The following is a 19163-nucleotide window of genomic DNA, read 5'->3' on the forward strand; positions in this document are numbered from 1 at the left end:
ATGGCAACTCCTTTGTACAACTACTTAAAAATATTACACATCATGCATAAACTTGGAAAACTGAATTGAAGACCTCTTCATATCAACTTCATTCTAATCCTGCAAATAAACTGTTATTTTTTTTACCACATTTTAGTGGCAAAATAATACACTTTTAGTATAAGCATACTTATATATTTACATACATATATAGTTGCTATGAAACTGAAATATACTCTACTTACAATTTTATAACTGCCTTTTTAAACCTAGGAGTACACTATTAATATCTTCTCTCTGTTTCTCTTTTCTCTCTGTCATTGTGTTAATACTAGGGCTTGAACTCAGCTTTGTACTCTTGGTCAGCTTGCTTGCTCTGCTGGTGTTCTATCACTTGAGCCATACCACCAGCACTTTGGTTTTCCACTGTACATATATTCTTCTCAGAGATGAGGCCATATAAAATTTCTCATAAATTTGGTTATAAACATTCATAACAGTTGTATAATATTCAAACAAGAAGTAGCCTAGAGTTTTTTTTTAATATATTCCCTCTTCACATGTTATGTGTTTCCAATTTTTCTTAGAACAAAAGCTGTAATCCTTCACATACATCTTTGTGCATAAAGCTTTTCCTTGGAATCTTTGGATTGTTTCACTGTAACCAATACTCACATGGCACTGTGTATGATTCAAAATGAAAGGTACATGGTTGTAGGTAATAGGAAGGGTGTTCTTGGGAAAGGCGATTGGACTGTTGACAAAGTGCCACGTGAGCAGTTGGATAAGCAAATGGATAGGTCACTTTGGAAAGCTAAATAATGGCCCCTAAAGATATCTCTGGCCTCATTCTCTGAACCTGTGAATATGATTTCTTATGTGATGAAAGGGATCTTACAAATATGCTTCATATAGTGATTTCAAGCTGAGATGTTGTTCTGTGTGTTATCCAACTGAGCCTAAAGTAATCACGAAAGTCCTCATGGGGGAAGGCAAGGTCAAAGTGATAACAACTGATATGACCAAGCAAAAGCAGCAAGAGATTTGAAGATGCTGCACGGTGGGTTTTGAAGATGGAGGAAGGGATCACAAACCAAGGGCTGTGGGCAGCCTCCAAAAGGGTGAAAAAGGTAAAGAAATAGATTCTTCCTAGGGCCTCCTTAAGGACTATCCCTGCCAACACCTTTCTTTAGCTCAGTGAAACTGACTTTAGACTTCTGAACTCCATAACTACAAATGAATACATTTGTGTTGTTTGAAACCATTGAATTTATAGTAATTTGTTTCAGGAGCAACAGGAAATGAATACAGTCACTAATCTAATATAGGAGCTCAAATGTCACCAAAAATACAGAAAACCCTGTTATGGGTCACATTTCCTTACCCAATCTTCAAATATCCGCGTTTTAAGGCACAAGGTTTTCTTTTCACTCACACTGAGTCCTGAGACTGCAAGGCAAATGTCTTCCATATAACATCTCAGGATCCCATGAGAGCTATATTTCTGAAACATATGGCTTCCTTCATCAGCAAGGCTGAGGGAAGAAGGGAAAATCCTGCACAGGCTTGTATCGCCTCAGTCTAGGGATCACTTCCGCTCTCATAGCCAGAGCTCAGCCAGCACATGGCTCTGTCCGGCTGTGAGGGGCTGGAGAAGTAAAGACTTCCTGTGCCAGGAAAGGGCTGAGGATTGTGGTTAGTGAGTGCTTGGGAAGTCTGTGGTGTCCCCCAGACTCGCAAGAGGAGAAGAAAAGGGTCTCTCCTGCACTGGTCCTTTGTCCACCAAGTGCTGTGCTATGACACATTACAAATTGCATGTTGTGAACCGTGGGTGTGTCTCCACCAGGCCTGAGACTAGCCGGCTGACAATTGTCCAAGGCTGGCAGGCATTCTTGGCTGAAATTCTGAAACTGACTCATCATGGAGTAATACTGTTCTTAGGAAATGGGTTCGGAAAACTGCAGAGGAATCAGGTTGTTTTGCAGAACACTAGCAACCTTCCAGCTACCTGATGCTGAAGGAATTACAGATGAAAGGCATGTAAATCATAATCTGAATAGGACTTTGTAACTCTATCCATGGGGTGACTCAGATTTTGGTGCATACAAGGAACTAATGCTGTCCACTTAGGAGGGGCAAGGAAAGTGGAAAATGCGAGCCTGCTCCAATGCCCACAAGTGGGAATGGCGCCCTGAGTGTCTGAAACTATTTTAATTAGAGTAGGTTTTAGTAAGGAAAATAAGTGGACTGTTGATTATTGTTGGAAAATAAACATCTTCTTAATTTCTCGAAGGAAATTTTACATATTTTTCAGGATTGCTTTTGAAAGCCTGGCATCGTTTATGCCTCCAAGAGTCCATTCAGGAGCCCGTTTATTTCTCTTTGACCCAGGTCATGAATCCGGGCCCATTCACTTGGAGAATGCATTAGTGGTCTGCCTGGTGCTCAGCCTTGATTGCTATGAGCAGACACTCCATAGGCAAGAGTCACAAACTCACATGAACCAAATGCACAGGCTGCTGTAAAACTAGGGCAGCCTGAAGCTCAGGGAGGAGAATCCAGTCATTGTGTGTGTGTTGTGTGTGAGTGTGTGTGTGTGAGAGAGAGAGAGAGAGAGAGAGAGAGAGACAGCTTGTGTGATGACAGGGATCATCACCAACAACATGGGAATGCTGCTTTGTGTGCAACCCTACACAGAGCTTGGTGGATGGGGCTGGTCCTGCTGTAGATCATTCAGTTTGTTTGCCATTATCTGCTAGCCTGAAAGAGACTCCACTCTGCTGCTTTATGGGCTGGTTTCCACACTCAGCAAAATGGGGAGCCTCTGGATTTAAGGTTTCTATTCTCTAAGGAAAGGAACAGAGACTAGATGTACTTTACTGATGAGACATTTGCAAATACATTGTGTTATTGTAATAAAAATATGGATTATGTTTTACCTGCACAATTATTTATATGTCCCAGAGAGCCTGCTGCTTTGGTCTCCTTTGATTTTCCCAGGTGAGGAGGTGTTAATCCGCATGTTACTTTTGTGACAAGCATTTCCAGCAAATATTTTCCATGTGGCTTAGCCCTATAGTGAGCATGACTGAACAGGCTACCTGGCCCCTCCTCCTTTTTCTGTTTTCTTTTTTTCTTTCAGTACACATCATGCTCCTTGATGGTCCTGGCTTGCGACCTTAAACTCCACTCTTTTCCTTGACCTAAGCTGCTTCTGCCTTCTCTAACTCCCAGACCTCAGCCTCCTCCTCTTCTTACTTGCTTTCTCATTGGCATCTTCCTTCCTGATTAACTGCAGCATCTCCCAGCCAATCACCCTTCCCTTCTCCGGAATCTAGACTGACTGCCCTATGTGTAGCCCTCATCAGGCTGGAATCAACCTATCTTTCCAGTATTAGTGCCTCCTCTATAACCTAGGTGGCAGCTTAGATGCTTCTAAAGCATGCCCCAGGTTTCTCCATCTCTGCATTAAAGAGATACCACTGCAGTAGAGAAAGGACTCCTCATTCCTCTCGTCTTTTAGCCTCTTGACATCCTGCCCAGATGTCCCTCTTCCATATGCTCCTCTACAAATATTCTAGTTCTATGAAATTATCTTGGAGCGTTATCAAGTTTGCCTTGTATTATGGCTATGTATGCTGAAATCTTATCTTGCCCACTAAACTACAAGCCCCTTGAGGGTAAAGACTGTGTTTTTTTCATTGCTGCTAAGAACCAAGAATACCTAGCAGAGCCCTTATACACTATGTCGGCTCAATAAACATTTGCTGAATTGAGCTGGTTCCCACCTGGCACGCAGCCAGGCTGAGAGTCAGAGAAATTAAACAGCTCCCACCAGGTGGGAGACTATGCTCACAGTCCCCAACTCATAATGCGACCTTTCTTTCCATTCCTTCAAGATTAACTGGATAGCCGGAAGTCCCATTGGCTACTCAACCAACATTCATTAGGTGCTAACTATGTGTCAGGCATTGGGTACTGGATACAATGGCGAACAAGACAGGGCTTAGACCTGTTCTCATTGGAAGTTCAGTCCGGTGGTGGAAAGAAAACCAAAATAAATGGTAATTAGGTGCTACAAGGGGAGAAGCCAAGAACGTTAGGATAGCATGGAAAATGTTTTTCCCGAGGCTCTGCTGTTTAAAACAGCCAGGTAAAGAGAACCAAGAAAGAAATGGCTTTTAGGCGTGGAGGGGTGAGGGGCATGGGCAGGGGAGACAGCATTTTTAAATGCCCCAAAGTAGGAAGTATTGGAATTAGAATTGTGGTGGCTGGAGTACAGAGACTAAAGGAGACAGTGGCAAGAATAATGATGGCTGAGGCAGATGTCTGAGGGCAGAGACTTATAGGTCACTTACAGGGTTCTTACAGGAAGGCCTGTGGTCAGAGAGGATGAGGGAGAAGAGAAGAGAGACATCTGGGTGTCATCTGGAGGATGGAGACCCTGGTTGAGGGGAAACAGTTGATGTCTACCTCTAAGTACCCTCTCCATGATTCCATACTCTGAGCCCTCACTGGAGAGGGAGGCAAGGAGTCATGGCCTTTTCCAATGGTTTGGAAAGACTAAGTAGAGAGGACCAGTAGGCTAAGTCCTAGATAGTGGGCACTGCCTCCCCCCGCCCCCCCCACAATTCCTTCACAACTTCTGTGTGGCCCATGTGGGACTTGGAGCCTCTTTGGTTTTTATTTCCTGAACCATATGGTAGAATTGGTAAAGTGTCCAATGCATGCCAGCAAAACCCATTGGAACAGAACTCTAGACATCCTCCAAAGAATGACTATTATTTATACTCTTCTAATGAGTGTTTTCCCCTATAAGGGGCCCACATGGGAAAGAAACTGCTAAGAAGAAGAAAGAAGAAAGACACACAACTGGCACCTCCCAGAACTGGCCATTGCAGATTGGCTTTTGCAAGGTGGACAAACCCTGTGATTAAAAAATAAGTACAGCCAACGCTCATTGGATTAAGAGTGAAGAAAAGCAAACGTGTTCGAATCTTAAACACATCATAATTTTAAGCATCCACAAGTGTTTAAAAAGTGTTAGCTGCTATGAGCACATACATCCATTTACTAGTTAAACATCATAACCTGTTTCTTTTCTAAACACATGGGCAGGAGAACAGAGCACAGTTAACATGTTAAACACACTGACATGTTTACAATGTGTTGCAAGAAGGTGTTTAACTTTTTGTGCTCCAAAGCTAAACACTTTGGAATTAGAGGGTTGGCTAATTCCACCACCATTTGTATGGCAGTTGCCTACTGGTCCCTTTAGCCATGGACAGAGCACCCTTGGAAAAGTAGACTATCTTAGCCATGACTTGGATTTCATACAGAGCAGACTGGGTGGCTGCAGAACTCTGGATATAATGAAATGTGTTTCTGAGTGGAATTGGTCCTGAAATCTATGAACCCCTGGACCTAGCCCTGCTCTGAGCTAACCAGATCACAATTTCTTCTCTCAGATATTCATTCTGTCCTGCTGATGGGAATTTTGTGGGGCTTTTTCCTTTCCTTTTTTCTTTCCTTCCTTCCTTCCTTCCTTCCCTCCTTCCTTCCTTCCTTCCTTCCTTCCTTCCTTCCTTCCTTCCTTCCTTTCTTTCTTTCTTTCTTTCTTTCTTTCTTTCTTTCTTTCTTTCTTTCTTTCTTTCTTTCTTTCTTTTTCTTTCTTTCTTTCCTTCTTCCTCCCTCCCTCCCTCACACTCTCCCTCCCTCCTTCCTTCTTTCCTTCCTTCCTTCTTTCTTTCCACCCCCACTTTGGTGCAGGGCCTGAGGCTTGAACTCAGGACCTGGCACTGTCCCTGAATTGTTTTTTGCTCAAGGCTACAACATGAACCACAACTCCACTTCCAGCTCTTTTGGTGGTTAATTGGAGATAAAAGTCCCTCAGACTTTTCTGTCCCCAACTCCACTTCCAGGTCATTTGGTGGTTAATTGGAGATAAAAGTCCCTCAGACTTTTCTGTCCCCAGCTTCTACTCTTGATCCTCAGGTCCCATCCTCCTGAGTAGGCATGAGCCACTAGCACCAAACTTTTTTATGAGAGCTTTTGAGGAGTCCCAAAACATAGGACAGCTATGCCCCCGGTCCCCTCCATACTGGCTCAGACATTCATAGTCCACTCTCAGAAACTAAATTAAAAGAAGGGGTAGAAAAAATAGGAAGAAGAAGAAAGCAGAGATGAATATTCTTTTTATCATTGATGTAACAAGTACAAGTTACCACACGCTTGGCTCTAAGATAAAGATATTATCCTACAGGTCTTAAGTCCTAATGGTCAGTCCAGTCTTTCTCATAGTGCATTGCTTTGTGCTGCCTCTTCTGCTTCTCAGTTTTGCTTGTAAACCCTTAAGTGATGATATGGAGCATACTCCGATGCTATAGAACCTCTTCAGCTTATGAGCTGTTTAGCAACTCGAATTTCATCTGTAACAATATTTCCCCCTTGCTGTATCACATAACATTCACAAATTTTTGAGATTAGGATGTAATGTCTTGACAGCGGGGGAACATTAATCTGTTCACCATTGGATGTGATAAAAAGAGATGGCAGCCATGGGCCAGTGACTCATGCCTGTAATCCTAGCTCCTCAGAAGGCTGAGATTTGAGGATCATGGTTCAAAGCCAGCCAGGGAATGAAAGTCTATGAGACTCTTATCTCCAATTAACCACGAGAAAACTGGAAGTGGTATTGTGGTTTAAAGTGGTAGAGCTCTAGCCTTGAACACAAAAGCTCAGGGACAGTGCCCAGGCCCAGAGCTCAAACTCCATAACTGACAAAAATGAAGGAAGGAAGAAAGGAAGGAAGGAAGGAAAGAAGGAAGGAAGGAAGGAAGGAAAGAAGGAAGGAAGGAAGGAAGGAGGAAAAGAAGGAAGGAAGGAGGGAAGGAACGAAGGAACGAAGGAAGGAAAAAAGAAAGAAAAGAAAGGGAAGAAGTCCTGTTGACTTAGGATAAGTGATCATCTCAGACTAGCACCAAGTGGCCTGAGAGGGTGAGCCAAAGGGCAAGGACTATACTTGGTGATTCTGGAAGGCATTTCAGGGGTTCAGGTTGCCATTCTCTTAAAATCAGTTGCATCAGTTATGGTTTGTTTCAAAAGAGAAAAAGAGGAGATGGGAAACTGGCTCAGTGGTAGAGTGCTTGCCTCGCATACATGAGGCCCTGGGTTCGATTCCTCAGTACCACATTAGCAGAAAAATGCTGGAAGTGGTGCTCTGGCTCAAGTGGTAGGATGCTAGCCTGGAGCTAAAGAGCTGAGGGACAGCACCCAGGCCGGAGTTCAGCCCCCATGACTGACAGAGAGAGAGAGAGAGAGAGAGAGAGAGAGAGAGAGAGAGAAAGAGAGGGCGCACAATTGACAGCTCTAAGAATTTGTCATTGCTAACTAGTATATATCTAGGACAAGCAGAAGAGGTCAAAAGCTATGTACATATAACTATATAAGCTGATGCTAAGCAAAATGAACCCTAAGATAGGGATTTTATTTTTTTGCTGTTCTTGTTAATGTACTACGTGATTTTTTTTTCTTTGTATGTTCTTTCCCCATGGTACAACCCCTGTTATCACTATATTTGATTCCAATGTCCTGCATCATATATATATATATATTTCTAATTTGGGGAGGGGAAGGGAAATAACAAAATGCTGAAATAAGAATACAGGATGGCCCATTGTCACAAGATGTACAAGACACTATGAACTTTATAACTTTGTGGCGGGGGGTGGGAGGGAGTTGGGGGGCAGGGGAAAGGATTGTAGGGGAAAAACACAGGAGAGGCTAATAATGCTCGATAGGAAATGGGCTCATTACCCCTCTGTACAATATCTTTATAATAAAAATATGTATTATAAAAAAGAATTTGTCATTGCTGACTGAAGCCCGGGTCATGTCTGAGACATTGCCTGAAACACACAATGGGGCTGGCTGTGGTAGGAAGGGCAGACGGTGGCTACCAGGAGGAATCCTTTTTAGAGTGCTCATGCAGGAGTCTGGCATCCTCTGGGCAGAGCGGTCTCAGGAATCCTGCCCCCTGAGCTGGGGGAACCAAAGGCACTTCTGGGAGGCAGAGGCCTGTCATTTCTATGCCATTATAACATGATGGGTAGCTTGATAGGTGAGAAGCCCTATCTGTAACCATAGGTCTGTCCTCAGTTTCCAGGGTGACCTTGGGAGCTCTGTACTAGATCTTTCCATTTAGAACAGTGGGTCTAAATCACAGACAGACTGGATTCTAAGTCTGTTTGTGCCATTTATTAACTTATGTGATTAATGGCTCAGTTTTCTCATCTGTAAAGTTAGGTCAATATCATCTCTTACACACGGTTGTTGGGAGGATTAAATTAGATATGGGGTAGGGAAAACAAAGACCTTCCTGGTATGGAATAAGTCTTTGATAGATGCTACTCACTTATTGCTCTATTCCTCAGATATTTACTGGGTACCTAGTAGGTGGGTATAAGTCTCTGTGCCGGATTCTAGCAATAGGAATGTAACAATGAGATAAGTAGATCAAGTTCTCATCTTCTCACAGTGATTATACTATGTAATTCCCACCACTATTTTTATCATTATAATTCTGGAAACAGGCCTAGAATTGACTGATGTGGCTAAGTGAGGCTGAGCCAACAAGTCCCAGGGCTGCATGTGTAGGAATGAGGCTGGCTGGTGAGGTCCAGACTTGATGTTTGATGGGGGCTGGTTGAGTAGAGAGGGGTAAGTAGGAAGCTGGCTGAGGAGAAACTTAGGCCTATAAGCCAGCGGCAGAGATTCTGATATCTTTGGAAAATCAGAAGATATGAACAGAAAGATCAACCAGGAGAAGGAAGGCAGAGTCAGGTGTTGGTGGCTCACACCTACAATCCTAGCTACTTAGGAGGTTTTGATCTTAGGATCAGGGTTTGAAGCCAGCCTGGGCTGGCTGTGAGACTCTTATCTCCAATAAACTACCCAGAAAACTGGAAGTAGTGCTGTGGCTCAAATGGTAGAGTGCTAGCCTTAAGCCCAAAGAGGCTCAGGGACAGCACCCAGGTCCTGAGTTCAAGCCCCAGGACTGCCCAAAGAAGAAAAAGGAAGTCAGAAGGACAGCAGCAGCACACTGCTCCTTTAGTCCAACATAGATGTGTTGAGAGGCCTGGATTGGTGATGAGGCCAGAAGGCCTTATCTGTTGGGAGAATTGGGTGCTTCATGCTGGCCCAATGGCAGCGCCTCATGTCTAGGCCATACGCAGCTCCAGCGCTCCATCCCTTCTCTTGGCAAGCTGGCGACGAGCGCAAGTTCAGGAGGCTGTCACCTCCATGGATGTCATTCAGGAGCCACGGAGTTAATGATGGCTCCAGGCAGCAAGGCTCAGACTTTTTCCGTCCACAGCTCGCTCTTGGCAAAGTAAAAGGACCTCACATGTTCTCACTTACTCGAAGGGGAACTCTTCTTTCTAGATGCGACTTCAGTTTCGTAGTCAATCATAATCACTCCCTCGCGGGTCCCCCGACGCCATTGGCCCCTCTCCTTTCATTGTACTGTCTTGGCAGAATCACAGCCATCGTTAAATCTGGCCCTCCTTTTGCTCCACGCTTGTTTGAGTCGACAAATACAGCCATGCTGACTGATCTCATTTTCAGTTCACACCCACAGTTTTCAAGGAGGCGTTTCGTGGCTGCTAGGTTATCACACTGAATCCTGAGCCAATTCACCCTCCTACACTCCTGTATCACGGTTTCTCGCTCACTTCTCTCTTTAGACCCTTAACATCTTCCTCCCACATCATTCCTGGCTTCCTTCCTCATGGACAAACCTCTGGCCCCCAGCATCTGCCTTCACGTCCTGTTTCCTTGCCATGAGCCTAGGCAGAGCCACCGTCTCCACCTGCACTCTGCACCTTCTCACTGGTTCCAGGACATTGTTCCCGCGACACTGCTCACTTTTCTCCTAAGTTAAGGGAAATAGCCTAGAGCAGTCATTAAACAGAACTTAACTATTGTTCATCTAAATTAGAAATGAAAACATAGATGTTTTTGCTGGTGATAAGGCTGGTACTGGAGAGGGTTTGAGCTCACGTCCTAGGGATGCTGAGACTCTGCTGGGAGGTGTAGGGAAATTCTTTTTAAAAGCCCTGGGATTTCAGCAGCCTAAAGAGGCAACTCAAAGGCCAAGAAAGGAGCTGTTCTGTTTGGTTCCCCTGTGTCTCAAACAGGCTTCTACTCCTAGGAGAGGCCTGAGGGCTAAGAGTGTTGTCACCCTTAGGCAGAAGGGACATTTTACTGTGTGTACCTGAGGACTGTCTTCTAAAAGGTGGAACTGGGGGGGAGGGGGGACTAGAATTGCAAGCAGCAGCTTGCCTCAACCTGGAGGCCTTCCTCTCCTCAGACTCCACCAAAGGCAGAAAGAAAAATAGGCCTAATCCCACAGCCCTAAACCAAACAGCTCACAGCTGTCCAGCTCACCAAAACAAATAAACCAGGCCTTCTGCTAATAGCAGAGCAGAATGAATCAGTGAAGATATGGGGGATGGGAGGTGGTGACATGTAGAACCACATCCCTAGGGTGCTGCTGCCGCCCTGGCAGAATGAATTGAGGAAATTGTTTCAAGAAGGAGGAGGAAGTGGAGCTGTGGTTTAAAGGGGTACAATGCTAGCCTTGAGCAAAAGAGCTCAGGGATAGCATCCAGGTCCTGGGTTCAAGTCCTAGGACCAGAAAAACAAAAAGCCTTCACAGAACTTTAGCTGGTGGCTCACTCCTGCATCTGTAATCCTAGCTACTTAGGAGGCTGAGATCTGAAGATCAGCCTGGACAGGAAAGCCTGTAAGACTCTTATCTTCCAATTAACCACCAGAAAACCACAAGTGGTGCTGTGACTCAAAGTGGTAAAGCACAAGCCTTGAGCCAAAGCACTCAGGGACAGTGCCCAGGTCCTGAGTTCAAGCCCTATGACCAACAGAAAAGGAGGAAAGTTGGAAAACTACAGTACCCAACCCCAGACATTCCGTAGGGCACTTAGTGGTTATAGGCCAGGGCTGTTGGAAGCTGGTTTCTGGTAGAGGATACCGCAGGGCAGGGAGCAGCTCACCTGGCCCTTGACTTCTCCCCATAAAGCTCTGTCAGGCCTCGTCCCCTTGTAGTTATTCACAGGTGAACTGGAAGAGTTAAATCTTCAGAGCATGCCTGAGAGTTGAAACCACAGAGCAGATTTCATGGTCTCTGCTTTGAGCTTCCTCCAGTTCTGGAAATGCTCATCACCCACCCTGCAGAAGGAATTCTAGGTTCATTACACTTCCTTTAAACTTGTTTGCATTTTTGAAGCCACTGATTCATATGTTATGCAAAATACACAGTCATTATGAGGAAAAAAATATAATCACCCATCATTTGACTCTCCTCTCAGCCCATCAGAGATGACCACATGGGGGGTGAGGGGACCACACGGCCAGATTTGCCCCTGTGCACATGCACCCACGTGCAGTCAAGAGCTGTCTTTCCAGTGCAGCTCACGAGTGGCTTCTCTTGGCCTTGCATTTCCTCTTTCCAAGCCATGAATTCCTATCCTGAGATGATTTGGCAGAAGAAGCAAAAGGAATGCTTTTTCTTTTTCTCTCTCTCTCTTTCTTTCCCTCCCTCCCTCCCTCCATCCTTCCTTTCCTCCCTCCATGATCTTCCAAGTTGCAGGGAGCCAAAGCTATTGTGGCAGCTCCTGAAGGACAAATAGGACCCTTGAGGGGAATAGGGAATGAGTTCCATTAGGGAATGGCTGTGGACCCTGCACTCCCTGCTCAGGAACAATCTGGTACCCACAGGGGCCTCCATGTGCAACTGTAAGCCTGTCAGTATATCCAGGAATGTTGGGAGCTGGAGGCCAGCCTCTGTTTCCTGGGCTCCACAGCAGCATGCAGGGTTCTCCAATGACCCTGAGTAGAGGAAGAAGCTCCAGAGATGCCTGGGAGTAATTTCCTACCAGCTCAGCAGGGTGAAAGTTGAAGTCTGCCTTGAGGTGGTTTAAAGAGGATAAGGACTGGTGGTACGTCTATCATATCAGAGCATAGGAAATACGATTTCTGTGTGTCATAGATACATACTTCCAACCAAAACCGGACAACCTGTTCTGTGGCCTGCTCATTTCCTGCAGCGCATTAGCATGCCTTTCCTTCTATTCATTATTTTTTATGACCACATTGCATTCCATTATGTGAAGGCATCACAATGTACTCAATCACTCCATCCAAAGACTTCCTTAACTCAATCTCTATCCAGTATCACACCTCCAAGAGGATGAAAAAGGGAAGTGTTGTGGGCCTGTGGGCCAGTCATTGTTCTAATTCTTCACACGTACTATCTAACTGACTCTTCACAACCCTTTATGGTAGATTTGCTAGATTTGAACCCAAGCAGTCTGACATCAGCAACCACATTTTAAACTACCAACTAGTCTGAAACCTTTGTGAGTTCCTATGTGATAGCTGAGCTTGGAGCATCTTTTGTTCTGGTATTTTGTCCTTGACCTTGGATCCTGACATGGAGGCCCTAAATTCCTGGACATTTCCTGGGTGATAAGTGGGCTTCTGGCCAGTAGTCAGTCATCAGAAAGACAAAACCTTGATCAGAACTTTCCATCCCATTTCTCCCATCTCCTGGGAGCATGAATTGGGGCATGAGTTAATCATCAACCATGGAGGTGTGAGGAGACCTCCACGAAAGTCCGTGGAATGTGGGGTTTGGAGAGTTTTCAGGTTGGTGAACACAAGGGTGGTGTACCCTAGTTTCACAGGAGAGGCAACTCTTGTGCTTGGGACCTTTCCAAACCTCACCCTTTGGACCTCTTCCTCTGGCTATTCATCGATACTCTTTATGGTATAATAAACAAGTCAATGGAGCATGTGTTCTTGAGTTCTGTGAGCTGTTCTAGCAAATTGTTAAACTTGAGGAGGGATTCTGGGAATCCCAAGTTTTAGCCAGTTGCTCAGAAACATGAATGACAATGGGACTTGTGGCTGGTATTTGAAGTGGAAGCAGTCCGGTCCAACTGAGCCCTTCATTTATAGAATCTCAAACTTGTTAGGCAATGTAGAGCTGAATTGAATTGGAGGGCATCCATTGGTGCTCGCAGAGACCTGGAAAACTATTGGTGTAGAAAATCTCTCAGATACTTGGTATCAGACAAGTTGCAAAGTTAAAAGGGTTGGGGCCTCTCTGGATATGTAGATAAAAAATATAGGTAGGAAAGCCCCAAACCTTTTTCTTTATTTTATTTTATTGTAAAGATGCTGTACAGAGGGGTTACAGGCACATGAGTGAGGCAATGAGCACATCTCGTGCCCAACATTGCTCCCCCTCCCGTGTTGTTCTCCCCTATCACCTCCCTTCCCCAAGCTCCAAACCTTTTAAGCTGGAGAGGACGAGGGCAAGCTGAGTAGTCTTGTCTCACTCTGCTTGGTCAGCTTCTGCTGCTAGGGCTAGGAAAGTGAGCTAGATTCCCTGAGTACCCTCAGCTGTTCCCTGTCTGATCAGCTCTGGAGACCTAAGATCAGGCCTGCCTCTAGGATGTGCTGGAATAGTCAAGTTCTGTCCTACGCACTCCTGCTTTGGGACGAGCACTGAAACCAGCCTTCTCCCCTTGGTCCTCCAAGCCCCTGAGAATGTCCCCAAGTATGTGCCAATGAGGAGATGTGAGTAGGCACTGGACATGGCACAGAACAAGCAGGCGGAGGGAAGAAATAAGGGAAGACATGGATTGGTAAGTTAAGCCCTGTGGAAATCATAGCTTTTCTGTAAATGACTGCCCCATTGGATGTCTCCATTGGGACAGAGTGAGTGAATCATTAGTAAGAATTACTTTTAAGTTTCAGAATAGAATACTTTGTGAAAAAAGAGAAGCTAAGCTGGAAATAGTGAGGCATCCACAAGGCCAGGCCTGTCTTGCCCACTGAGTGTCTTGTTCATCCATTTTTCTGTTGCTATAACTGAATGCCCCTGGCTGAATAATTTATAGAGAATGAAGTTTTATTCAGCTCACAGTTCAGAAGACTGAGTGAGAGGTCTGGGGTTGAGGGTCTGTATCTGATGAAGGCCTTCTTGCTGGTGAAGACTCTGCTAACTCCTAGGACAACACAGGGCCATGCAAACAAGACCGGTACGTCCAAGAAACCACGCTAAAACTGCTTTTCACACACCCACACTCAAGATATCCATTCATCCATGAATGGAACAATCATTCAAGGAGGGTGGAGGCCTGAGGACGTAAAGATTTGATTCTCTCTCTTCCTTCTTCTCTCCCTCTTTCTTTCTTCCTTTCTCTTTTCCCTTCCTTCCTTCCTTCCTTCCTTCCTTCCTTCCTTCCTTCCTTCCTTCCTTCCTTCCTTCCTTCCTTCCTTCCTTCCTTCCTTCTTTCCTTCCTTTTTTTTTTGGTCTGTGGTGGAGCTTGAACTCTGGGCCTGGGCACTGTCCCTGAGCTCTTCAGCTCAAGGCAAGTGCTCTACACTTGAGCCACAGTGCCACTTACAGTTTTCTGTTGGTTAATTGGAAATAAGAGTCTCATGGACTTTCCTGCCCAGGTTGGCTTTGAACCATAATCCTCAGATCTCAGCCTCCTGAGTATCTAGGATTACAGGCATGAGCTACCAGCACCGGGCTTCTCTCTCTCTCTCTCTTTCTCTCTCTCTCTCTCTCTCTCTCTGCCTGTCTCTCTCTCTCTGCCTTTCTCTCTGTCTCTTTTTCCTTTCTTTCTTGTTTTCCTGCCAGCAGTGGAGCTTGAACTCAGAACCTGGGCACTGTCCCTTAGCTTTTCCCCTCAAACTAGCACCCTACCACTTGGGCTACATCTCTACTTCTGGCTTTGGGTGGTTTATTAGAGATAAGATTTTTCAGAGACTTCTCTGCCTGGGCTGGCTTTGAACTGTGATCCTCAGATCTCAGACTTCTGTGTAGCTAGGATTATAGGTATACACTACCAGCACCTTGCTTGATGGCGTAACTCTTGAAGTACCACTCAGACCCACCTTGTAATACCCCACAATAAGGATTAAGTTTTAATAGGAGGCTTGGTGAAGACTCAAACCGCAGCACTGAGTTATCTCCAGTGTGTAGCTGGTAAGAGCCCAATAAGCTATTTCCCTGATGTGGATGAGGGAAGACTCTGGGACTGGAGCACTTCATCCAGCAGGAGGCTGGATAGGCCAAACAGAGTATGGGCATGGAGGGGCGAGGGAAGGCAGTCTCCAGAGAGGAAAGGAGCGCCAGCTGCACCCGGGAAGGTGAGCAGAGTTTCCACAGTTGCAAACATTGGTGAAAAGACTTCCCAGGCCAGGATATGAGCCTGAAAATGTGTGTAGATAGAACAAATATAAAGAATGATAGAGCCACCCATGGCTCCCAGCCCCCTGAGCTCTTCAGATCAGGGCACCTGCCTATGTCTCCAGCCAGCAGCAGACACCCCCAGGTCATTAACTGAGCCAGGGAAGCACCTGGCTCTGGCCTGTACCAGGTTTTTGATATTGTCTTCATTGCTTTGTGCTTATCTCATTTATGATTATTGGAGAGATTCTTGGCAGCTGTCTTCAAATCCTAATCATACCTTCATGTCCCCCATATATCCTGACTGTGTCAGGATTCCACACTGAACATTTTTGCATGTTTCTAACCTGCAATCACACTTTAGAGAAATGTGACTTCAGTAGAAATACCTGTGAGAGGAGAGTGGAGAACACAAACACACCCTTGAAATGGTTGAGGCAGGAGTGTGCCCGCACACACTCCTGCTACTGAAGTGGTCCTGCCCATCATGAAATTAGGGGCTTGAGGTGTGTGCATTTACCACTCATATATGTCAATTTTGATAGCCGCATACTACTGAGACACTTGTGGTGCAATGGACAGTGCAGATCTAGGTATCTCCTTTGTAACCCCATCTTCATTCCTTTTCTACCTAACTGCCCACAATATGGATGCAAACTGCATTGGTATTTGTGCAGCCTGAAAGGGGGCAAGCGAATTAAAGAGGTATGTAGAGACAAGTAGGAAGACAAGGCGGGTTAGAGCAGTGAAGCTAGGAGGCAGTGATTGGGGCTGGCCGACCTCCAGATAAAGTGTAAAATCCTTTTCTAGTACATCCTTCCCTTTGTGATGCTACCTCTGCAATCATTGGATCCACAAAGCCACTGAGTACCTGCTGTGTGACTAGCACCACTCATCCTTCTTGAGAAGACAAAAATATTGGAGGTAAGATTGCGATCCCGAGGAAGGAGCTTCAGGGGAAGGCCATACACACAGCATCTGGTGACATTTGGCAGTATCTGAGTTTCTGTACTGATAAAGGGAGCCAGGGGGGGATGGAAGACTGCAGAGCATGGTAGTCTCAAATGTTGGACTGTGTGGAAGGGCAGAACAGAGGAGGAGAACAAAGAGCCCCTCCATGTGCCTGGGCTCTGCCTCTTGATACTGCTGGCTAGTGTTAGTGGTGCATGGATATGATGGCATTTTGTCCTGCTGTCTCCCAGGGTGTGTGTTGTGAGGATCTGTGAGATCAGGCACAAGATGGCAGAGCACTAAGGAGTCACTGCTGATGTTATGAGACACTGGGCTCATGGAAATCCTGAAAAGAGGCAGCCAGAAAAGAGCAGCCAGCTCAGGTCTTGTGTCCTTGTCAAAGACTGCCCCTTCCTTGGATGTCTGTCTCCTCTGTCTAGAAGCTCTTTCCCTCCTTTCTCTGCCCATGATGTCAGTGTCATCCTCTGAGACCTCGGAATTCTCTAAGCTCCTTAGTTTGAGTCTCTCTAGTTGTTAGTCCAATAGCCTCTTCTCCCATATCTTAGCATACTCTTCTCCTAGGCAACACTAGGCCCATTTGGTAAAGGCAGTAAATAATCAGCCTCTACCCACCCCCCTTCACTTTGAGATGGCACTCCTTTGGGGGCAACAAGATCCCCTTAAAGTGACCTTCAAGTCTGGGCAACTGCAGACCTCATCTGCCACTTGGGTGGCAGCCATAAGTCCTCACCCACCATGATGGAGTCCCTGGCTCACATGTCCACACTTAGGTCCCCCCCCCCAACACTTCCTAGCCTTGTAGGTTATATAGGTCACCTCAGACAATAGCCAGCACCTCTGCTTCTCTCTTGTAAGAAGGGGTCTTGCCTGACCTTTTGCTGGCAATACATCTTTTCTTTGTTCTTTGTGCCTGGATGTCGGTGTGGTTTTCTGGCAGCATCTAACACAAGTGAGCTGCCTATGTCCTTCTGTCCCACAACCCAGCTAACCTCAGTGTCACACTGCTCTCTTGGACCAGGAACGACAAGGAGTTCATTTCTGAATCACCCCAGCTACCACCCATTTGTGGATTAGCTGCCTGATGATTGTTTGTGTCTCTGAATCTCAGAAGGGAGAAGAGGTTCTAGGCTCTCATGGCCTTTTGAAGGCCTTTTGCTCTTTGCTGAATAAGGACTTGGAGGCTGTTTCTTATTTGGAAATTGCAGTCAGAGTGTTTTTGGTGCCGTTTTCCAAAATCAACATTCCCAAGCAGAACTGGGGTGGAGAGGAAACAGTGCCCTCAGACCTTGGAAGAAAAGATCAGTGTGGTTCCATGATTTAATTAGGCAGAAGAATGCTCACGGGCATTCTTCCTGAGCAAGAGGTGGGGCATGAGGAGGGGTGTCCATGTTCTGGTACCATCCTCCTGAGCTGGAGAGGAAGTTTGTGCTGGGAAGAAGCCCTGGGGGAAAAAGGTCAGAGTCCTGGCTGCCCCAGAGATGTAACTGTTGTATGATTCATTCACAACTCAGTTTGCTCATCTTTTAAATGTGGGTCTGACTGTTACATCCCAGGATTATTGTGAGACTCAACCTTCATTTAAACAGGCAAAAAAGTTTTGACAAGCTCTAGAAATCATACTACTGTACTTTTACCAAAAAAAAAATGCACTGGGTAATTCATAAGCTGTGTTGTTTTGGTGAAGTCCGTAAGTCCCAGCTCTCTCTAGACCTTAGTTGCTTTATTTGAAAAAAACTGAAATGTTGGATTGGATGATCCTGAAAGTGCTTGGGGCTCTAAATGTTTGTTCTTCTGATCAGAAGAGGCTCAAAGAATCACACATAATATACATTGCTCTTCAAGGTACGTTAGATAAGGTAACACCATTGTCAGCCAATGAATATTGAAAAAGGGGGGAAACTGCTCTTGATCTCATGCTTCTTAACATGGTACCGTTGGGTTCTTGTATTGTCATTCACTTCCTTGTGAGCTATGGGGACCAATGCTGTCCATCCAGTGAAAAATGACACGAGCCACCTAGGTAACCTAACATTTTCTAGTAGCCACATTAAAAAGAGTAAAAGAAATAAGAGGAAATTTAATAATGTATTTTATTCAACTTAACTCATCAAAATACTATCATTTAACATATGTTCAATGTGAAAAACACATTAACAACATATTTTATATAAAAAGGGCTGGGAAGATGGCTCAGTGGTAGAGTGCTTGCCTTGCATGCATGAGGCCCTGGGTTCATTCCTCAGTACCACATAAACAGAAAAAGCCGGAAGTGGTGCTGTGGCTCAAGTGGTAGAACACTAGCCTTGAGCTGGTGGGCTGAGGGACAGCGCCCAGACCTAGAGTTCAGGCCCCACGACCAACAACAACAACAAAAAAGACACATACTCATTGTGTGTATTTTATACTTAAAGAAGGAGTCACTCAAAATCAGCCCTAGGTGTTCAGTAGCAAGTGGCTAATGTGATAGGCGGTGCAGTTCTAGGTAGTACCTTAATCATTTGAAGGGGATTTTTTGTGGCATTCAATATTTGGCAATAGCTTTAGAAGTTGCAAGCTCTTTCTGCTGTTATGTCATCTGTACTTACTGATGTCTGGTAAGGGTCACTGCTATGAGCCTCGTTTAATACATAGAGAGAGTGGGGGCTTTATGCTCAAAGCCATAGCATAAGTAGGAACAGAGGTGAGATTGAACCCAGACAATCTGGTCCCAAATATAGAAGGCTCTAGTAGCATAGTTACCTTTATACATTTGTCCATTTACTTGGCAATTTTCACATTAGTTAATCGGAGTAGATGCTCTCTGTCTGGATGTGGCATTAACAAGACATTACCCTTCTCCATCGGAAGAGGAGACAGAAATGGATGTGATTATGCACACCTGTAATCTCAGCTACCCAGGAGGAAGAGAATCATGAGTGTGAGACCAGCC

The sequence above is a fragment of the Dipodomys spectabilis genome, unplaced genomic scaffold (genome assembly GCF_019054845.1).
Source record: "Dipodomys spectabilis isolate Male_0828 unplaced genomic scaffold, ASM1905484v1 ptg000026l, whole genome shotgun sequence".
NCBI classification, from domain to species: domain Eukaryota; kingdom Metazoa; phylum Chordata; class Mammalia; order Rodentia; family Heteromyidae; genus Dipodomys; species Dipodomys spectabilis.